This window comes from Canis lupus, chromosome 7 (genome assembly GCF_011100685.1).
Source record: "Canis lupus familiaris isolate Mischka breed German Shepherd chromosome 7, alternate assembly UU_Cfam_GSD_1.0, whole genome shotgun sequence".
NCBI lineage: Eukaryota > Metazoa > Chordata > Mammalia > Carnivora > Canidae > Canis > Canis lupus.
Window position 1 is genome coordinate 33,822,730 of NC_049228.1, and position 22,231 is coordinate 33,844,960.

Here is a 22,231-nt window from a genome sequence, read left to right on the forward strand (position 1 = left end):
GCCCAGTAAACACCTCTGAGTTACTGTCTCATTCCCCATCTTGGCTTGGGTATTTAAGTATCCAATTGCAATTTCCTGCTTGGCCCCCACCATTCATGGCTTACATTCTACCACTTAGGACTATTTCAATTATTAAATTTGGAAAGAATCAATTCCAAGGGTATCTGTTTCTAGGAGTACAGCCCGTTCTGAAGCAGTACCCACTGGCCACCCAAGAGCAAGGGTTGTGTGTGTGTGTGTGTGTGTGTGTAGACAATTTTTAATAAATTGCTGAGCTTATATAATGTAAAGTATCATCCCAAGTGCCATATCCCAAATAAAAAATCAAAGGGGGTGGAGTGGACCTTCATTTGAAATCTGAACAACTTTGGAATCAATTCCACAGAAAAACAGGGACTGGAGATGCTGCTGTCTGAAGGAAGAGCATTCAGCAGAAGAAATTTCCAGAAACGAGACCCGGAAGGTGGACATGCCTATGCACGTTCCATTTGCAACAAAGCAGCCAGAGAGACCCTGTTAAAATATAAGTCAGATCACCTGGGCCGTGAATATCATTCACAGTAAAATCTAAAGTCCTTTCTGTGGCCTACAAGACCCTATATCACCTTGTTCCATGCAACCTTATCCTGTGGCTGGGTGCAGCTGCCCAGGAAAGCAAGCTCTTAGGTCCCAGGCTTGAATGCTCTAGTGGATCCCAAAAGCACTGCAGCTAGAGGCTCTTGGCTGATGGCAATCCTATCTATGGCTTCTGTCTTGCAGAGGGTCTGAGTGGGCCCCCCAACGGCTGCCAGAAAACACTGGGCTGAATCAACCAAAGTCAAGTCAAGAGCAGGTATTTTACAATCTAGCTGTTCTTTTATCATACATATTTTCTAGTTTATCCTCCCATAAATTCAATTTAATTGGGATGAAAGATTTTTTTTAAAGTATAAACAATATAAATTACTGACTATTTTTGAGAAGTTAGTTTGCATCTTTCTCTCATTCACTAGCCTCAGGGTGACTATGTTGACCAACAGAGGTGATTGAGAAGAGAAATTAAGAGGGAAAATATAGCCTTTTGCATTTTTCCTCATGTTTATGAATGCCAGCACTCTTCCTTCCTTACAAAAAAGATTTGGTGCTCTTTCTATTCAGCCTGAGAAACTTTGGCCCTTCTTTAATCTTAAAATGTTTAATTTTACCTTCCTTTGGTTTTTAAATTAATAGACTTGATTTTGTAGAGGAGTTTTAGGTTCACAGAAGAGTTGAGTAGTAAGTACAGAGAGTTCGCATAAATGCCCCCTCCCTCACTTCAGATTCCCCTGTTAGTAACATCTTAGAGTCGTTCACTGGGGTCATTACATTGATGAGCCAATATCGATCAAGTGCTGTCAGCTAAAGTCTGTGGTTTCCATCAGGTTCACTGTGTGGGTTGTGCATCCTGTGGATTTTGACAGTTGTGTAATGACATGTATGCAACATTATAGTATCATACAGAATATTTTCACTGCCTTAAAAATATCCTGTGTTATACTTAGTCATCCTTCTCTTCATCCCCCTATACGCATGACTACCCTGATCTTTTTACTCTCTATATAGTTGTGCCTTTTCCACAATATCATCTAGTTGGAATCATACTATATGGTGGTTAGTTTTATTTGTCAACTTGACTGGGCCATGGGGTGCCCAGATATTTTGTTAAATGTTATTCTAGGTATGTGTGTGGGGTTGTTTCTGGATGAGAATAGCATTTACATCAGGAGACAGTCAAGCAGATTGCTCTCCCTAATGTGATCGGCTCCATCCAATCTGTTGCAGGTCTGAATGGAACCAAAAAGTTGAGTGAGGGTCTCACTGTCTTTGAGCTAGGACGTTGATCTTCTCCTGCCTTTGCACTTGGGCTCTTACTGAAACTTACATTATCATCTTTCCTGGTCTCCAGTTTGCTGACTGCAGATCTTGGAACTTGTGAGCTTCCATAACTGTGTGAGCTCTAATTCCTTTTAATAAATCTCTTCATCTATCTATCTATCTATCTATCTATCTATCTATCTATCTATCATCTATCATCATCTATCTATCTCTCCTATCAATTCTGTTTTTCTGGAGAACCCTGAATAATACGCATATGGCCTCTTCAGAGTAGCCTATTTCACTTGACAAGATGCATTCAAGATTCCTCGTTGTCTTTTTGTGGCTTCCTAGCTCATTTATTTTTATCATTGAATAATATTCTAACATCTGGATTTTTTTTATTTACTTACTGAAGAACTAGTTGCTTTTAAGATTTGACAGAATTACAGATAAAGTTGCTATAAATACATGTATGTAGGTTTTTGTGTAGGCATAAATTCTCTAATCTTTTGGGTAAATACCAAGGAATGAAGCTTCTGGATACATAGCAAGAGTGTTTGGTTTTATTGTTTTATTTATTTTATTTTTTATTATTTATTTTTTATTGGAGTTCAATTTGCCAACATACAGCATAACACCCAGTGCTCATCCTGCCAAGTGCCCCCCTCAATGCCCATCACTCAGTCACTCCAACCCCCCTCCCACCTCCCTTTCCACTACCCCTTGTTCGTTTCCCAGAGTTAGGTGTCTCTCATGTTTTGTCACCCTCCCTGATATTTTCACTCATTTTCTCTCCTTTCCCCTTTATTCCCTTTCACTAATTTTTAATTCCCCAAATGAATGAGACCATATAATGTTTGTCCTTCTCCTATTGACTTACTTCATTCAGCATAATACCCTCCAGTTCCATCCATGTCGAAGCAAATGGTGGGTATTCGTTGTTTCTAATGGCTGAGTAATATTCCATTGTATACATAAACCACATCTTCTTTATCCATTCATATTTCGATGGACACCGAGGCTCCTTCTACAGTTTGGCTATTGTGGACATGGCTGCTATAAACATTGGGGTGCAGGTGTCCGGGCGTTTCATTGCATCTGTATCTTTGGGGTAAATCCCCAGCAGTGCAAATGCTGGGTCGTAGGGCAGGTCTATTTTTAACTCTTTGAGGAACCTCCACATAGTTTTCCAGAGTGGCTGCACCAGTTCACATTCCCACCAACAGTGCAAGAGGGTTCCCCTTTCTCCACATCCTTTCAAACATTTACTGTTTCTTATTTTGTTAGTTCTCCCCATTCTCACTGGTGTGAGGTGGTATCTCATTGTGGTTTTGATTTGTATTTCCCTGATAGCCAGTGATGCGGAGCATTTTCTCATGTGCTTGTTGGCCATGTCTATGTCTTCCTCTGTGAAACTTCTGTTCATGTCTTTTGCCCATTTCATGATTGGATTGTTTGTTTCTTTGCTGTTGAGTTTAATAAGTTCTTTATAGATCTTGGATACTAGCCCTTTCTCTGATAGGTCATTTGCAAATATCTTGTCTCATTCTGTAGGTTGTCTTTTAGTTTTGTTGACTGTTTCTTTTGCTGTGCAGAAGCTTTTTATCTTGATGAAGTCCCAATAATTCATTTTTTTCTTTTGTTTCTCTTGCTTTCATGGATGTATATTGCAAGAAGTTGCTGTGGCCAGGTCCAAAAAGGGTGTTGCCTGTGTTCTCCTCTAGGATTTTGATGGATTCTTGTCTCACATTTAGATCTTTCATCCATTTTGAGTTCATCTTTGTGTATGGTGTAAGGTCTAGTTTCATTCTTCTGCATGTGGATGTCTAATTTTCCCAGAACCATTTATGCTAAATGTTGGCAAATTGAACTCCAAAAAAAAAAAAAAAAGATCTGTGTGGAATCAGAAAAGACCCCAAATAGCCAGGGGAATATTAAAAAAGAAAACCAGAGCTGGGGGCATCACAATGCCAGATTTCAGTTTGTACTACAAACCTCCTGTGGTCATGAAGACAGTGTGGCACTGGCACAAAAACAGACACATAGATCAATGGAACAGAATAGAGAATCCAGATGTGGACTCTCAACTCTATGATCAACTAATATTCGACAAAGTAGGAAAGACTATCCACTGGAAAAAAGACAGTCTCTTCAATAAATGGTGTGTTTGGTTTTATAAGAAATTGCCGGGATCCCTAGGTGGCGCAGCGGTTTGGCGCCTGCCTTCGGCCTAGGGCGTGATCCTGGAGACCCGGGATCGAATCCCACATCGGCTCCCAGTGCATGGAGCCTGCTTCTCCCTCTGCCTGTGTCTCTGCCTCTCTCTCTCTCTCTCTCTCTCTCTGTGACTATCATAAATAAATAAAAATTAAAAAAAAAAAAAAAAAAGAAAAAGAAATTGCCAAACTGTCTTCCAATATGGCTGCACCATTTTGCTTTCCCACAGCAGTGACCACCTTCATTTTTGAAAAATACTTTGTTGGATATAGAATTCTGGGTTGACAATTATTTTTCTCTGCCTGAGAAGGTGTCATCCTCTGTCTTCTGTCACCATTGCTTCTGATCAGAATTCAGCAGTGATTCTAATTGTTTCTCTAGGTTATTTCAAAATGTTTTCTTTATCTTGGCTTTTTAGCAGTTTGGCTGTGTGCCTAGATATGGGTTTCTTTTTATTTATCTTGCCTAGAGAAATTTCCCCTGCAATTAAATGATAAGAATGTTTTGAAATCATGTCAATGATTCTTAGGTAAATGAATTCATATAAAGCACTTAGAAGCCTGCTTTTCATATAGTATCAGCTATTATTATTAAAGACATGTTTCCAAGTTACCTGTGAGAAATATGCAAAAATAGTTACTTCATTTACATATTTAAAACTGTAACTAGTTATTATTTATTATGTAACTTTTTAAGAAAACATTGTTTCTCATACATGAAGCAAAGGGAACTATAACCAAGTATTACTTGTAGTTATTACAAATTCCAAATTACATGCACATAAACTAATATGGGCTTTTCTGTACACTAGTTCCCCAAGGAGAAAGATGCAAATATTATGGTTTAGTAAGACTTTAGCCTGACAATCTTAGGGGCGCCTGGGTGGCTCAGTCAGTTAAGCATCTGCCTTCATCTCAGGTCATGATCCCAAGGTCCTGGGGTCAAGTCCTACAGTGGGTTTTCTGCTCAGCCTGGAGCCTGCTTTTCCCTCTGCCTCTGCCTGCCACTGCCCCCTCCCACCCCCGCCACCTCTCTCTCTCTCTCTGTGTCAAATAAATAAATAAATACATAAATAAATAAAATATTTTTTAAAAAAGATTTTAGACTGACAATCTTGAAAAAGGACCCAAGTGGAAAGGGTTAAAGGCAAAGTACTCTGCCTAGGGAAAAGCTTCTCATATTCTTTGAAGTAGAAAATACAATGACTTTGCTGTGATTTGTAGGTGATGGGAAGCACTGTTAGGAAGGGCATGTGTTTGTTGAGTTTCTTGAAGGAATGTCCTTTCTAATGGCTCCTCCTAGAATCATGTTCTTTTCTCCAAAATAATGGTATATTTCAAGAGAATAATATCTCATTTATGTGTGGTGTTTTCCTAGTTTGCGAAGAATTTTTAACACATTTTATCTCATTGGATCCTCATAAAAATTAATAGGATCATCATCTCTGTTTTATTTGTAGATTCCAGCAGCAAAGCAATTTTTCTAGGGTCAACACACCTAGTTAGTGGCTGACCTGGACATTGAAACCATACCTTTCAATGCCAAACCCCATACAATTGAATGCCCCACCATGATTCCATTGCAGATAAAGACTAACTAAATAATCCCTTATATCATGAGATGAATCTACAGTAACTAACCCTGACACTGGAATTCAGAAGATTGCTTCATCCAAAGTCTGAAGCACTGCACAGAGTTCTAGAGAGGCAGGAGAGGGGTACAGGTTTACAGCAAACAGCAGTAGCATGTCCAAAAAGGAAAGAAAGTGCAGTTTTATGCCAGATATTTAAAGGTGGATTCACAGAAAGAAGAGGGTCAATGGAGGAGACGGGATGCAGACCACAGCATGCAGAGACAGCATGGAAGAGACATTTCAAGAGAAAGACAAGAACACACAGGATGTTCCACCAGAAAAAAAAGGGTGTGTACAAATGCTAAAGGAGCCATCACAAAGTCAGCCTGGCACTCCAGCAGCAACATATAAACATTTAGCCCATGTCTGTAATCTGCATAGTTTCCCAATAACACAGAGGGATTGGGTAACAAGCCCCAGACCCGCAGCTTATAAGAGATGATGTAAAATGTACAACAGGTCCGACTGACTCCAGATTCTATTCTCTTAATGACTCTGGGAATTTAGAATCATGTGTAAAGTGCCCTTGTAGCAGGAGCCCTGGGAATCAGGCATATCACAGAGCAAGGCTGTAAATCCATGTTGGGTACAGGAAGACAGAAAAGGAGCCCTAGGAGGGAAGTGAGGAAGACACTAGGGACCAGGCAGCAGCAGCAACACGCTGACCTCTTCACTTCTGACACAGCTTCTAGTTGGGCAAAGCAGGTAATAAAAAAGTCATTTCAAATCTGGAAGTGCTAAAACAATTTCAGTAAAGATGTTTCTAAGTTTGCCCAGAGTGTGACTGTTACTCTCAAAAAGACCATTTTTATTTGAATTTGCAGTGAAATCCCTGGTCAGATTTTATCTGAAGCAGTAATAACATTTAATATTTGTATATTCATTTTACAGTTTCCAAGGAGGCTTTACACACATAGCATAATTTAGTTCCCAAAAGTTCTGTAAAGAGGCTACTGAAGTTTCAGATTTTTTCAGAAGAAAAAAATAATCATCACAGTGAGGCACAAGATAGGTAGAAAAAGCAGGGACCAGGCATTACAGAGGCTTGGGTGCACTTCCTGGCATAGCTTGACAGTTCCTAGTGTATGACACTGGGTGAGTTCTTAACTTTTCTGAGCCTTGATTTTCCATATGCAAAATAGGGGTTATAGTTCCTAGATTGCGATGTTTTTTGTTAATATCATGTAAGATAACAGGTATGTGTAAAATACTCAACCCTGCCTGAAACAAAATTATTACTCAATGAATAGTAGATCTTGTTTTACTTTTTCAGCATTCTTGGCTTCAAGTGACCAAATTCTGGCTCACAACATGTATTTATTATCTTAACCAAACTACAGGGGCAGCAGGAATGCAGTTAAGCCTTAAGAACTCCAATGAGCAGCATGAAAGTAGCTGGGATATCATGCCATTCTTTGTCCCAGCTCTTGTCTCTTTTGTTCTTTCTTTCTTTCTTTCTTTTTTTTTTTTTTTAAGATTTTATTTATTTATTTATTCATGGGAGACACAGAGAGACACAGAGACACAGGCAGAGGGAGGAGCAGGCTCCATGCAGGGAGCCCGACATGGGACTTGATCCTGGGACTCCAGGATCACACCCTGGGCCGAAGGCAGGTGCTGAGCCACCCGGGCTGCCCTCTTTTGTTCTTTCTTATTATAGATTGTTTCTTTTCATGGTGGCAGATAAGGCCTCTGATGGCTACCAAGTTCTGTAACCTCCACCACTGAATAGAATTAGAACTTAACTCTCTGGGTCCCGATCTTAGGCTCAGATAACTCCAGACCATCAAGGCTTAAGGAAGACCCCAGTATGGTGTCTCCTTCTAACAACAAGTTAAACTTATTTCACTTGAATACAAATGGGGTCAGAGCTCACCATGCTTTGCCTTTGCTATTATTTAATTTGGGGAGATATTGAAAACAAGCATTAAGTAAAAACCCAAGCATGTCATAATATTTCAGTTTTAAAAAGCATCACAATAGATCTCGAGTGACTTCCATGAAATCTTTATTTTGCCTATAGTTCAGTAAATGACTGTCCTACCACATGGTGACTCAGCTTTGAAACAGTGATGGTACGTGGTAGATATTGAGTTAATAGGAGTTAAAGGCTTGATATGTACATGAATTGATAATGCCTTCCCCTGAAGCTAGGTAGGTGGGGTGTACATCTTGAAAGACAACATCACAGCTCCTTGGAAACTCTTAATTCTTCTTAAGGTATTTGATACAACTCACTAAATTATTAAAATTCTCTCCACATCATATTTTGCCACTTTGGAGCTGATATGTTTTGTGACCCAAAGAGAAGTGAACTTTAATAACATAGGGTTCATTGACATGACTGATTAACCTTTACTAATGATTCTGAATTTACATTAGCATTGTGATTTTTCACTTTTGGGTTTTATTGGAGTTCTGTTTTAAAACTGAGGCATTGGACACAATCCTGCAGGAATGTCTAGTTGTGTGCACCATTCCCTGGTCCTCAGGTGCCACATGCCACAAAAACATACCCTATGAAGCAATGTGGGGATTTGGCCTCATATACATGTGTCCCCATAACATGAATTTCTCTCCTTTTTTTTTTAAATTTGAGACAGAGAGAGAGAGAGAGAGAGAGAGAGAATAAGCTGGGGGGAGGGGCAAAGGGAGAGAGGGAGAACCAGACTCTCTGCTGTTCAGGGAGCCCAAAGTGGGGCTTGATCCCAGGACCCTGGGATCAGGACCTGAGCCAAAGGCAGATGCTTAACCAACTGAGCTACCCAGGCACCCCTACCATAACCTGAATTTCTAAAAGAAACAAATAAGCAAATAAGTTGGGTCATTGGCCTCATTCTGCCAAAAAAAAAAAAAAAAAATGCATTCTACTGGCGATAGTAGTCCATGGTCACAGACTGTTCCAGTTTTTTAGGAGGTATCTGGGAACTGAGAGAGAAGTTGAGCATGGGCTGGCAATGCATCTGGCCACATAAAATGCCAATGAAAACTCATGTTGCGGTGTATTGCGCCCACGGCTAGCATTGTGGATTCCAACGGAAGTCAACCCTGGTTTGCATTCTTGGCTCTAACCTTTGGGTTATGTGACTTTGAGCAACAATCACTTCCTGAGCCTTGATTTTCTTTACCCGTAAACTGGGAATAGCAATACAACCCACTCTGCAGGGTTTCTGTGAGAATCGAATGAGTACAGTATACCTGAGTACTGGCACAGACCATTCCTGTCCTTCTAGAGAAGCAACTGGCTGGCTTGTGTTTTGGTCATGGCTAACCTTCTCTGAGAGCCTGCCAAGTGCTTTATTTTCCAGTGCTTTATTCTTCTCTCCTGAATCCTGCCCAAGGGACACAGGAGGGCAAAGGAAAAATAGACGTGAAAAGAACCCTCCACATCTGAGCAGGTTCTATGGAGAACACAAGGCAACCAGTACCTTGTTAACTGATGAAGTATGTTTTTCCCTGATTAGAAGGCTTAGGCATAAATTCTACCTGGTTGGTTTCTTATTATGCTCAGGGGACCATTTTCTTAAAGGAGATGTGTTAGTGAATCAGCATATGGCAATTCCCTTTATTCTCGGCTCTTGAGAATTCAAGAAACAGATTTCTTCCTGGAAAATTTCCAGTGCAATGCTTAGAATTCCTTAAGCAAACAAAGAGTGGTAGATGTGTGCGCATGTGTGTGCGTGTGTGTGTCCTATTTATCCGTGTAACTAGCTCACCCTTGAAAATGAGTATGAAATTGTATCAGCCTCTTTTTCACCTGTTTGTTTAAGCCAATTTACCCTTTAATGCAGGCATTTCCAAGAAGTAAAATACATCGCGTGAGCATTTTTGACACATCTATCACATGTTACTACTCAACTTCAACAAAGGAAAAAGTGCTCTTTGCAATAACAGATGTATTTCTTTCTTTCTTTTTTTTAACAGATGTATTTCTATATACAAAATATTACAGAGACCTATTCTTGGGAAGATATGTAGTTGCACAAGTTATTTTCCCTCTGGGCCGTGCATCTGCGGAGCTAACTGCTATGTATAGCATTTCCTAAGAAACAATGGTAATTAGAACAATAGATATTATCTTCATAGCAGTTATAATCAGAAATGTGTAAACTTCATTATTTCAATAAGTTTTAGTAAATGAAAACTCATGCTTCCACTTGTACTATTCCTGACCCGGTGCAGAAAAGTCACTCGAAGTAGGAAGAGATTAAATATAGGGAAGTAGGTCCTAACAAAACTGTTGGAAGGAGCTGATTCCATCTGAGTCTTCAAGGACATTGCAGAACAAAGTGTGACTGTCCAGCTGGAGGGAATGCTACCTCTGAGGACACCCCTAGTGCAGGCCATAAGAGACTGCTGTTGCTTCTATTGCTTCCCAACAACCATGCAGATGGGGAATGGGCATCTAAATCTAATCCCCGGAGCAAGGAGTCAGATCATCAAACTAATGCTACCTCCATAACTTGTCAGCACTCAGGAAACAGGAACATGTGTAGGGACACCACTGCAGGGAAACCTTCCACTGCCTTGACTGACATGCCAGCAGAAAGGGCCAATAGTTGCAAAAGATGGCCCCAGCCAACCCTGCCTTGCATATCACATGAATGTATCTAATTGAGAACCTAATTTGTATTCAGAATCCTTGTTGCAAGGGAGTTGGGAAAGCGTTCATGTTAGCCGTTTAATTTCTCTAACTTGTATGAATGTGGCATGGAGATAAAATTAATTAATTCAGAGTCTCTGGCACTCCATTTACATAACAGGGGAATCATAGCTAGTTCTCCTGCCTCCCTTTGTCCTGTACACATATCTTCAGCATAGTGTTTATATGCTGATATGCTTATTTTTGTATGCTTTTCCAGGATGGTATATATATTCCTTGTAAAAATTACTTGTGTCTCTAATAAACTGGCACAAAGTACAAACCCAATAAATGTTTAAGTGATTAAATGAGTAAACGAATTCTCTTCTTCACTAGATTTTAGGTTCAAGGTGGGAGTTGTGTCTTATCTATTTTGGTAAAGCCAGCATCCAGCACTGGACTTGGTCTATATTTCAGAAGAAAAGAAAGTGACTTAAATTGTTATTAAAATGGATGCTTTATTATTCTTATATCCAATTAGAATGCCATCCTAAATCCTTTATTCAAGATTACCATTTCTTTGAACAGATTCCACTAAAATCTTATTTTATGATACCACCACTACTTGCTCATTTGTAATTGGTGCTTCTATATTCCAAACATATTTCAAAAAGCTTTTTGTGTATTAATTTATTTAACCCCATTCTGGGAGGTAGGGACTGTTATTGACTACAAAAATCCCTTAGATATAATTATTAGAAAACAAAACACAGCTGCCTCTTCTTTTTTTAAAAGATTATTTATTTATTTATTTATTTATTTATTTATTTATTTATTTAACAGGGAGAGAGAGAAAAGAAGCAGGGGGAGCAGCAGGCAGAGGGAAAGGGAGAAGCAGACTCCCCAGTGAGCAGGGAGCTTGACGCAGAGCTCTATCCCAGGACCCTGGGATATAATCTGAGCTGAAGGCAGACGCTTAACCGACTGAGCCACCCAGGTGCCCCTAAATGTAGTTAACTCTTGAACAACATGTGTTTGAACTGTGTGGGTCTACTTACATTCACATTTTTTTTCGATAAATACAGTATGGTCCTATAAATGTATTATCTCTTGTGGTTTTCTTAATAACATATTCTTTTTTTCTAGCTTACCTTATTATAAGAATATACTTGAAATATATAAAACATAGAACATATGTATTATGTTGGCAATTTCTGTTATTGGTACGGCTTCTAGTCAACAGTAGACTATCACTGGTTAAGCTTTTGAGGAGTTAAAAGTAAATGCTCAAATTTTCAGCTGTGGAGAGGTTGTCTAGAGGTCAACTGTATTCATCTTAATGAACTATAAACACCTGTGTAACTGCAGCCTGTATCGAGAAATAAACCATTGTTTGCACCCCAGGAGCACACCCTCTGCCCCACCCACTGCTCATTACCAATCACAATCCCTTTACCCCTCTGAATATAATTATTCCCCAGATATTCATAGTTATCACGTTCTTGCTTTTCTTCAAACTTTTAGCTTCTTAGTTTGTAGCAATGCAAGTTCAGAGTTCACTAATTTTAAACTTTATATAAATGAAATAATACTATAGAAATACTTTTGTGTTTCACTGTTTTATCATTGTTGTTGTTATTGTTCAGTACTATGCTTGGGAGAGTTCTGTGTGTGATTGTGTGTAGCTCTAGTTCATTTTATTGAATATAATACCCCATTGTTTTAATATTTATGAAGAATTTACCCATGCTACCCTTGAATGACACTTGAATGGTTTCTGTTTTGGCATATTATAAATAATGCTTCTAAGAACATTTTTGTGCATCTTTTCTGGAGTCAGTGGTAAGTTGGTAAATACTTGATAACAACTCTCCTGACTTGGGGCAAGCTCATTCCTGCACATCACTGTTTGGAGCATATGTGCATCTATTTCTTTTGGGTGTATACCTAGGAGTGAATTGCTGGGTCAAGTGTATTTTAAACTCTAGAAGATAATGTCAAGATAACTTTCCAAAGTGACTGTACCCACTTACCCTCTTTCCAGCAGTGTGTAACAGTATGATTTACTCCACATCTCTGCAAGCAATGTGACATTTCCAGTCATTTTCTTTTTATCACTTCTGGTATCTCATGGTGGTTTTAATTCACATTTTCCTGATGTTAATAATAGGTTGATCTCTTATCATATGGTTGGTTGTTGGCCACTTGAATATCCTCTTTTGGGAAGTTCTTTTCAAATTTCTTGCCCAATTTTCTCTTGGGATATCTGATTTTTCTTATTGATTTGTAGTTGTTTATATTTTCAATATTTGAGTCCCTTAGTTGGTTATGTAAAAATATTTTCTCTTACTCAGAGGATTCCCTTTTGTCTTAAAAAAAATAAATACCAGTTATTTTTGAAAAAAGATTATTTTTATTGAAGTATCAATTAGCATACAGTATTATATTATTTTCAAGTGTACAAAATAATGATTTGACAATTCTATACATTACTCTATAGAATTTGACAATTCTATACATTGCTCATCACAGTAAGTGTACTTTTAATCCCCTTTACCTATTTCACTCATCCCCCACCACTGCCCCCCATCAACCACCAGTTTGCTTTCCATATTTAAGAGTCTGTTTTTTCTCTTTTTTTCTTTGTTTGTTAAGGTTTTGTTTCCTAAGTTCTGCAACCTAAGTGTCCATCCATAGATGAATGGGTAAGAACACACACACACACACACACACACACACACACACAATGGAATATTACTCAACCATGAAAAGGAATGAGATCTTGCCATTTGCAACAGCCTACGTGGACCAAAGAGTATACTGCTAAGTGAAATAAGAAAGAAAAAGACAGGGATCACTGGGTGGCTCAGTGGTTGAATGTCTGCCTTCAGCTCAAGTATGATCCTGGGATCCAGGATCAAGTCCCACATCGGGCTTCTTGCGGGGAGCCTACTTCTCCCTCTGCCTGTGTCTCTGTATCTCTCTCTCTCTCTCTCTCTCTCTCTCTGTCTCATGAATAAATAAATCTTTTAAAAAAGAGCGAGAGAGAAAGACAAAGACAAATGCCATATGATGTCACTCTTATGTGGAATTTAAGAAACAAACGAACAAACAAAACCCTTCTTTCTTTTAATGGTTACTTTCAATTAATAGACATATTCTTTTAATGTATTCAATTATTTTTTCATTGTCTTTAGTATTCTTGTTTGATTATTTAAAAAGTATCTTCTTGGGAGACCTGGGTGACTCAGTCAGTTAAGTTCTGTCTCATGATTTCAGTTCAGGTAATGATCTTAGCTCAAGTCATGATCTCAGGATGGTGAGATCGAGCCCTGTTTTGGGCTCTTTGCTGGGCATGGAGCCTGTTTAATATTCTTTTTTTCTCTCTGCTCCTCCCCCCCTCTTGTGTGCTCTCTCTCTCTCAAAAAAAGTATCTTCTTATCATGAGATTTTGAATTATATTAGATATATATTACTTTTCAAAATTGTTACTTTTCAACCTTGGTTCTGGATTGATTTTTGGAATGAAATAGAGGTCTAGATGAACATTTGATTTCTCCAGCATCATTCGTTAAAGAGAGCTCTTCTCTCCCAACTGCTCCGCATGCCACCTTTGTCATAAATCACGTATCAAGAGGTAAGTGACTCAATACCTTTTTATAGTCTTCTGCCTTTTTATAATATTTTATTTGTTTATCCATACAACAAGATTTGCCTACTTTAAATGAATACTGCTATCTAGTGGAACAGTTTCTCTCACACTATTCTTTTCAAGTGAGTTTTAGCTTATTTTTTTCCTGTGTATTTTTCTCTGTGTACTTACAAATTAGCTGATCAAAATATACACAGAAACTTGGGAAATTAGCCAGGATTACATGGGATTTATAGGTTAATTTGTAGATAATTAACATGTCTAAAATGTGTTTTCAATACAGGGAGATGGTATATCTTTCAATTGATTCAGATCGTTAAAATTTCTCTTAAAAATATTTACAGTCTCCTACAGAGAAATTTTGCTTAGCTTTTATGAAATTTATTCCTAAGTATATGATATATCCGATGTTATTGAAAATGATATTTTTAAATTTTGTGGTTATTGATGATACTAATACAATTGAATTTTTATAATTATCATGAATCCATAGATCTTGCTAAATTCACTAATCTAATATTTTATCAGTTTATGGGTTTTTCTCCTATGCACACATCTTTTGATATGCTTGTGTGCATAAGATGTGAAGTTAGTCAAACTCAAGGCTAAAGTCACAGTCCTCCAGATCACTAGGTCTGCCCAAGACTTCTGACACCAAGTGCAGGTGTTTCCCAAAAGCAACTGCAGATTTGAAACTCAGAACTCTATTATAGTGACAATTGCATTTATTATGGAGAAAGGATACAAGTTCAAACCATTTAAAAAGACACATAGGTCAGAGTTTGAGAAGGTGTGGAGCTTCTTGTCCTTTCCCTGTGGAGCCATGGATGACATTATCTCCTCCTGGGCTTATAAGTGGCAATATGCAGAATATTACCAACCAGGAAAGCTCACTTGAGCTTTTCTGTTCAGAACTTTTTTTTTTAATTTTTATTTATTTATGATAGTCACACACACAGAGAGAGAGAGAGAGAGAGAGAGAGAGAGAGAGGCAGAGACATAGGCAGAGGGAGAAGCAGGCTCCATGCACTGGGAGCCCGACGTGGGATTCGATCCCGGGTCTCCAGGATCGCGCCCTGGGCCAAAGGCAGGCGCCAAACCACTGCGCCACCCAGGGATCCCCCTGTTCAGAACTTTTGCTGGGGCTTCATTGCATAGGCATGATTGATTGATGGAATTTCCAAGGATAGGGCTGATATGACATGGCCCATCAAGAATCACCTCATTAGCACAAATTGTCCTGTAGGATCTGAGGGGCTCACCAGGAATAACAAAGACACTCCTTCCTACCACTCAGGAAATTCCAAGTGTTTAGATGTTACCTCTTGAGTCTGGGCAAAGGCCAACTCTCTCTTTACAGGACAGATTCCTTTACTAAATGATTGTTTTTTCTTTCTTACTTGTTTTTATTCGTATTTATTTTTTTCTTTCTTTTCTCCTTTCTTCTTTTTTTTTGATATACTGATATGAATTCAATTCATTGTAAAACAGTGATGCTAATTGTTTTTAAGAATAGAGACTTTTGTTAAAAACAAAATGAAATTTTTCACTTTATCTGCATCTGATAAGATAGTATATAATTTTCTTTTTATTCTGTCAATATAGAGAATTACACTGATTTATTTTCTAATACCAAAAACCATTCATTAATGGAGTTAACACAACTTAGTCATGATTATCCTTCTTATATGTTACTAAATTCTGTTTGCTGACTTTTACATTTCATTTATGTACAACAACTTTCTGAAAATTTTCTGAAATTCTTGTAATATCCCTGCTGGGTTTTGGCATCAAAATTTTTCTGGCTTCAAAATAAATGTTTGAGAATGTTCTGTTTTTTTGTTTGTTTGTTTTCTGGGAGACTTTATGTAATATTGACATTAGTTAGTCCTGAAATATTTGGCAAAATTCCCTAGTGAGATTATTTGGACCAAGCTTCAATTATGGATTCAGTGTCTTTAATCATTATAGGAATACACAGGCTTTCCAGTTCTTTTTATGTAAGTTCAGTTAAGTTGGTGCTTTTCTATGCATATTTATTACTTCTTTTTTTTAAAAGATTTTATTTATTCATTAGAGACACAGAAAGAGAGGCAGAGACACAGGCAGAGGGAGAAGCAGGCTCCGTGCAAGGAGCCTGATGTGGGACTCGATCCAGGGAATCCGGGATCATGCCCTGAGCCAAAGGTAGATGCTCAACCACTGAGTCACCCAGGCGTCCCCATATTTATTACTTTTAATTGAAGTTTCAAATGCATTGGCATAAAGTTGTTCATAATATCCTGTTACTCTTTTTCAATAGCAATATAGTAATCTATAGTAATATGCCCCAGGTTATTTTCTCCTACCATTTTGAAGATGTCATTTCATTATCTTCTGGCCTCCACTTTTTAGTTGGGAAGTCAGGTGACAATGGTTGCTCTTTTTAATGCAGTCTGAATTTTTTCTCTAGCTTCTTTTAAGATTTTCTCTTTAACTTAGCTTTTACTTCAGCTTTACTATGATGTGGTTAGTGTGCATGCCTGTGTGTGTGTGTCTGTGTGTGTGTGAATTCTTTTTTGTCTTCTTATACTCTGGATATTTTCTTTTGACTCATATTCCAGCCTATTAATCCTCTGTTCAGCCATGTACAATCGGCTATTAAACCACATCCATCAAATTTTAAAACTTCTGTTATTGTATTTTCTAATTTTAAAGTTTCTATTTGATTCTTTTCCAAATCAATGTCACTTTTTTAGTTTTTTTTTTTAAGATTTTATTTATTTATTCAGAGAGACACACAGAGAGAGGCAGAGACATAGGCAGAGGGAGAAGCAGACTCCTTGTGGGGAGCCCGATGTAGGACTTGATCTCAGGACCCCAGGATCACACCCTGAGGCGAAGGCAGATGCTTTACCACTGAGCCACTCAGATGCCCCAAGATGTAAACTTTCTGATCCAAGTTCAGTACCTATGACAATAATTACATGTCAATAACTAATCAGCACATTCAAAACGGAGTTATGCTTGGAAAACAAGAATACTTAATGGTATGAATATGGGGTTATAACCTCTTAATTAGTGGTGGCAGTCATAGGACAACTGAGATACAAATGCCACATAAACTACAAATTATTTTTCTCTTAGATTTCTTAGAGGCAGAGAATTCCTTGAAGGGTACAACATAGTGAGGGGAGATGTCCACAGCAACTATTCATAGGAAGATGTTGCCAGAAAAAAGGACCAGCAGAGTTTCAGAGTGATATTACAATTAAAAAAGAAGAGTGCATGCAGTTGTGTCTTACAAGTACACTTTTTTTTTTTTTTTTTTTTTTCAGAATAACCATAAGATTTGCCAGAGTCCTCTAAGCATGGGCAGTATGTACATTTGCTTGCATGGAGGGCTAGTTTCCTAGAACATAAAATTTTACATTTTTATAAGTGTATTTAGAGACATAGATTTAGTCTCCCCAATGAGCCATAGGAACAAGATATTGTAGGAAGAAAGACTCATAATCTACAGGCAATTTGGCTTATGTTGTATATATAATCTAAGTGTAATTCTATCTTTTCTTGATTGAATTTTATTTTCTTCCACAAATTCAGAAAAGTATAAATTGGGCAGCCCAGGTGGTTCAGTGGTTTAGTGCACCTTCGGCCCAAGGCCTGATCCTGGGGACGGGAGATGGAGTCCCACCTCAGGCTTCCTGCATGGGGCCTGCTTCTCCCTCCGCCTGTGTCTCTGCCTCTCTCTCTCTCTCTCTCTCTCTCTGTCTCTCATGAATAAATAAATAAAATCTTAAAAAAAAAGTATAAATTAAGGTTATCAATGTTTACATTCTGGCATACCTTCCAGATTTTTCTATGCATCTATTTGCGATTTTTCTTATTCTTTTAATTTTTTAAAAAAAAATTTTATTTATTTATGAGAAACACAGAGAAAGGCAGAGACATAGGCAGAGGGAGAAGCAGGCCCCCTGTGGGGAGGCCGATATGGGACTCGATCTCAGGACCCTGGGATCATGACCTGAGCCAAAGGCAGATGCTCCACCACTGAGCCACTCGAGCATCCCTATCTGTGATTTTTAAATAATTTTTATTATAGCAAGCAAAGAGTTCTGAGGCTTCTTTTTCATTCAAAATCATAATGTGAGCACCCTTCCATGTCAGTAAATATCTTTATGCATAATTTAGTGCCTGAAAAATAATAGGATAATGTTTGCTAGAACCAGCCATGTGCTAAGAATTTTTAATTCTTTTTCAAATATAATCATCATAATAACCTTAAGAAGTTGGTATTATTATCCTCATTATATAGCTGAAGGAATCAAAGTCAAGCTTAAGTAATATATCCAAGTCCACACATCCAGACAGTAAGAGAAACAGAATGGATACCTGAGCTCTCAAACTCTAAGAATTTATGCCCTGAATCATCTCAATCAGCTTTGACTTTGTGTGTCCAATCTATCATATATTTAACCCTTCCCTATTGTTAGACCTCTAAATTTATTTCTTTTCTTTCTTCTATTCTTCTTTCCCACCTTCTTTCTATAACAACTAGCTCTTTGATGAGCATCTATATTGCAAAATCTTGGCAAGTGACCTCAAAGATGAAATGGCTGTGTATAGCAACTGCTCCCCAGATATCCAGGATTTCTTGTCCTCCCAGTTCTGACCCCTTGTGGATCAGCAGTTTACGTGACAAGTTCTGGTGAATGGGCCATGTGCAAAAGTGGTCTATGTCTCTGAGTGGACAAAGCACTTTGTTCACGAGCGGTCTTCCCCCTGGTGAAGCTGGTGTGCTGCGTGAAGCCCCCAACGGCCTCGGTTCCCAAGTGACTGCACAGCTCTGTATGCCCAGTTTCCATTGATCTGTTTTGAACCTGAAGCTCAAACAACAAAACGAAAACATCTTTATATTGAGCTGTTAGGTTTAAACTATTACAGCATACAGTGGGAATTAGGCGATATCCAGCAAAAATTATATCCATTTACCTACCAATTCAGTAATGCAATTTCTAGAATTCTTCCCCAGTCACACTGGCAAAAGAAGAAAATAAAGAAATAATGTATGCACAAGGCTATTAATTGTAAAGAAATGACTTTTGATGATTTTTTAACAAACTCACATGAAGAGCATTACTTCATCTTTTGCTTTTGAGGGATTGCTCTGTTCTCTATTGAAAACTGAAGATATTATCTACTGACTTTAGAGTTATTTCTTGTGCTATTTATGTTTATTTGCTTGTCTCTGCACCTTCATCCATACATGCCCACATCTTCCTCATTCAGAGAGAGGCCAAAGCAGTTTCCTGTGTTCAGACACTGATGTTCAGGTGACATCAAGGCTAGATGCATAAGAAGTGTCCTGAGTCATCTGTGGGGGAAGGCAGACTGTATCTTTATGAACCCGAGAGTGCACAATGGTTTGAAGATAAAAGGTGTCAGGGAAGCATTTGTCCAAAGTGCTTTCATGTGAAGGCTCAGTCAGCTGCATGCAAAGGAAGTGTGAGGCAAGTTAAAAAGCTTACCTGAGGGGTTATAATGCTTAAGAGGATGAGAGGCAGTGGAGGACTGTGGGTCTGGGTTGTTAATAGAGTAAGATCCTGTTAGTTTTTCCATACAGAGCATATAGTATTTTAATTTCCTCAAGGTATTTAGTTTCATTTGCATTTGAGAGAGCACAATTTTGCAAGATTTCTTTCCTTTTCCCCCTTTGGGTAAATATTCAGTGCTGGTACATTTCCCCTGAACCTCCTAAAAGATAAAGTGCTTTTCATGTTTTCTCTCAAGGTCTCGCTCAATGAAGCAGCTGAGGAAACGGGAATCTATAATGACACCCACCTTCTAGCAGTGTGTGTGTGCGTCTCTGAGCATTTTTCAGTGAACTCCTGCTTTCAGGAGCTGGTCCCACATCAGCGCCCACGCCTCGGCCTTGTACCCCATTCAGAAGGCAACCTACAGCCCAGCACAGAATTGGAATGTTGCGAGTGTGATGAGAATGCCTAATGTGGCCAGAGCAGCCAGATGCAACAGAAGGCAGCCCGACACATCAAAGCCTTGCCCCACTGTGGCAGTGCCAGGGCAGGTTGTGAGCAGGAAATCTCTGCTCTGTGCAGATAGCGGCTGGGGCAGGACCCCAATGTGGTGAGTTCTCAGTGGCTGAGCCCAGGCCAGGACACTGCTTTGTACCCCAGCTATTTATTGTTCCTCTCGTCCTGGGCAAAGCTGGCAGCCCAACTGGTAAACACAGGGCAGTCCTCAAGATGCAGACATGACCAGGAGGGCTACTACCACACATTCGTAATACACATGCACGACACTACCCAGCAGTAACCATGGAAAGTGCATCCAGATGGCAATGGATGGAAGAGGGAAAGCGCCACCCCAGAAATGGCTGTAGGAAGAGGTAATCTGCAGAGACTTGTGGCAAGAGAGTCAAAGAAAGAGAAGCTTAACTGGTGGACACTTTCATAGCGTGGGAGCTGGTGGCCTCCCGGGGGGGAATATGTGGGACCCAGGAAATCTAACAAAAATCTCCTACCCCTGGACAAGCAGAGCAGGACTAACTCCATTTTGTGCTACACCCGCCATCTCATGTAAAACCCCCCACACGACCTGCCTATTGTTTGAGGCACTCCCTCACCCTAGTTTAGCTACTAAGCACACCCTTATCAGAAACCAGCACACTTAGGAATGCGGGACCTCTGACCTTTAACCAGCCAAGGAATGAAAACCCCTCTTTTGCCCGCCAAACCTGCACGCCAATTCTAACCAGAATAATAGGCCAGTTCAAATGGTCACTATAGGGTGAATCATAATTCAATTGGCCACCTGTGTGTGGACTGACATGACTGTGCAACTTTCTACGTATGTTACAATCTCATTGGACATGGACCCCTATAACACTACTATGCTTCTTGGTCTCTGGGTCCAAGTCCCTGCTCCGCTGTGTCGGGTATACTTGGACCCAGGCTAGAGCTTGTTAATAAACCCTCCTGTACTTGCATCGGTGTCGGCTCCTTGGTGGTTTTTCGGATTCTCAATCTTGGGCACAACAGAATAGAAAGGGTGTTGGACAAGGCCATGTCTCTCTGCCCCTGCCATGTTTCTGGTCAATCTAATGATGCGCATGTAGAGGAGGAAGGCACCAGGCTTCTTAGTGCTAGGTGCTAGTGCTGGGTGACCCAGAGGTCCTGGGCCAGTCCCAGGTTTGAAGCCCAACAAATGGGAATGTCATCCATGATGATGAGAAAGGAGGAATAGGTAATAGTACCATTTTGGACCTGTTTCTTTCACCTTGCCAGGGAACATTCGCTAGAGATTCTTGTAAGATGTGTAGGAAAAAGTCAAGGGTGAGAGACCTGAGCTGGACCTACTGTAGCGAGCTCCTTAGGACAAAGAACTGCAGCTACAGGGTGGTTTTTGACCACAGAGAAGCAACAGTTTTTCTAAAGGAAGTAAGTCAGTGAAGGAAGGACGTACAGGAGGGAGAGATGATTGGGAGTGGAGAGGGACCGTGTGCTTATGGGTGCATTTGGAGCTGGTGTCAGGGGCACTTGAGCTCGAGGTTGGTGGAAACCAGCAGTCTGGAGGCAAATCTGTTATTTCCCACCAAGCCTCAGTTCCCTCTCTGGTCTGATGGATAATAATAGCATCTACTTCATATAGTTTGGGGAAGAAGCTAGGACAATATATGAAAAACAGCACAGTGCCTGGAATATAGTGATCCCTCAATAATTACCTATTTATTTATCAGAACATAAAAAATAGAAATAAAAAAATAATTAATGGTATTATTTTAGATCATAGAAGGGAAATTAAATATGAAAAGGAGAATTCTGGGTAAGGCTAAATCCAGGGTTGAAGATATAGGAATACATTAACAGGTTTTGGAAGGAGCCAAGGAACTTTTCATATATACATTCTAAGGTTCATCAGATATGTATCTTAAAACCCTTTGCAAACATTCTGTCTTCTATCAAGAGGAGACATATTTTTCTATACTTCTTCTGTATCCAATCTTCCAACCAAGCTTACTGGGAGAGGCTGGTTTTCTCCAGGTGACGATCTGCACACTGCACATTTTGCATTCCCAATGACTTTAAGACTATTTTATGATTGAGGAGTCTTGGGGTAGATATATTGCAGTATTCCCAGGAACATGTTTTCCCATGCACATGGATGGGCCCCTGACCCTCTTCTGTTCACAACTCTGTCCTAGAATCATATCCTTCACAGATAATGCCCCTTTCTTGCTTTAAGTGGGTTACTTGCTACTCTGATTTATGGTTATCTGGGGTTTCTGTCACCTACTGGAAGAAAATGTTGG

General features: G+C 39.3%; 1 long non-coding RNA gene across 8 annotated transcripts in view; it reads left to right on the top strand.

Annotated features, from left to right (window-relative positions):
• LOC102156210 overlaps positions 1-22,231 on the top strand; it is a 114,144-nt gene that overhangs the window by 1,234 nt on the left and 90,679 nt on the right. For all 8 annotated transcript variants that reach the window (XR_005362193.1, XR_005362198.1, XR_005362199.1 and 5 more), the window contains exon 2: positions 760-832. This is a non-coding gene — a long non-coding RNA (uncharacterized LOC102156210). The remainder of the gene's footprint in view (positions 1-759; positions 833-22,231) is intronic.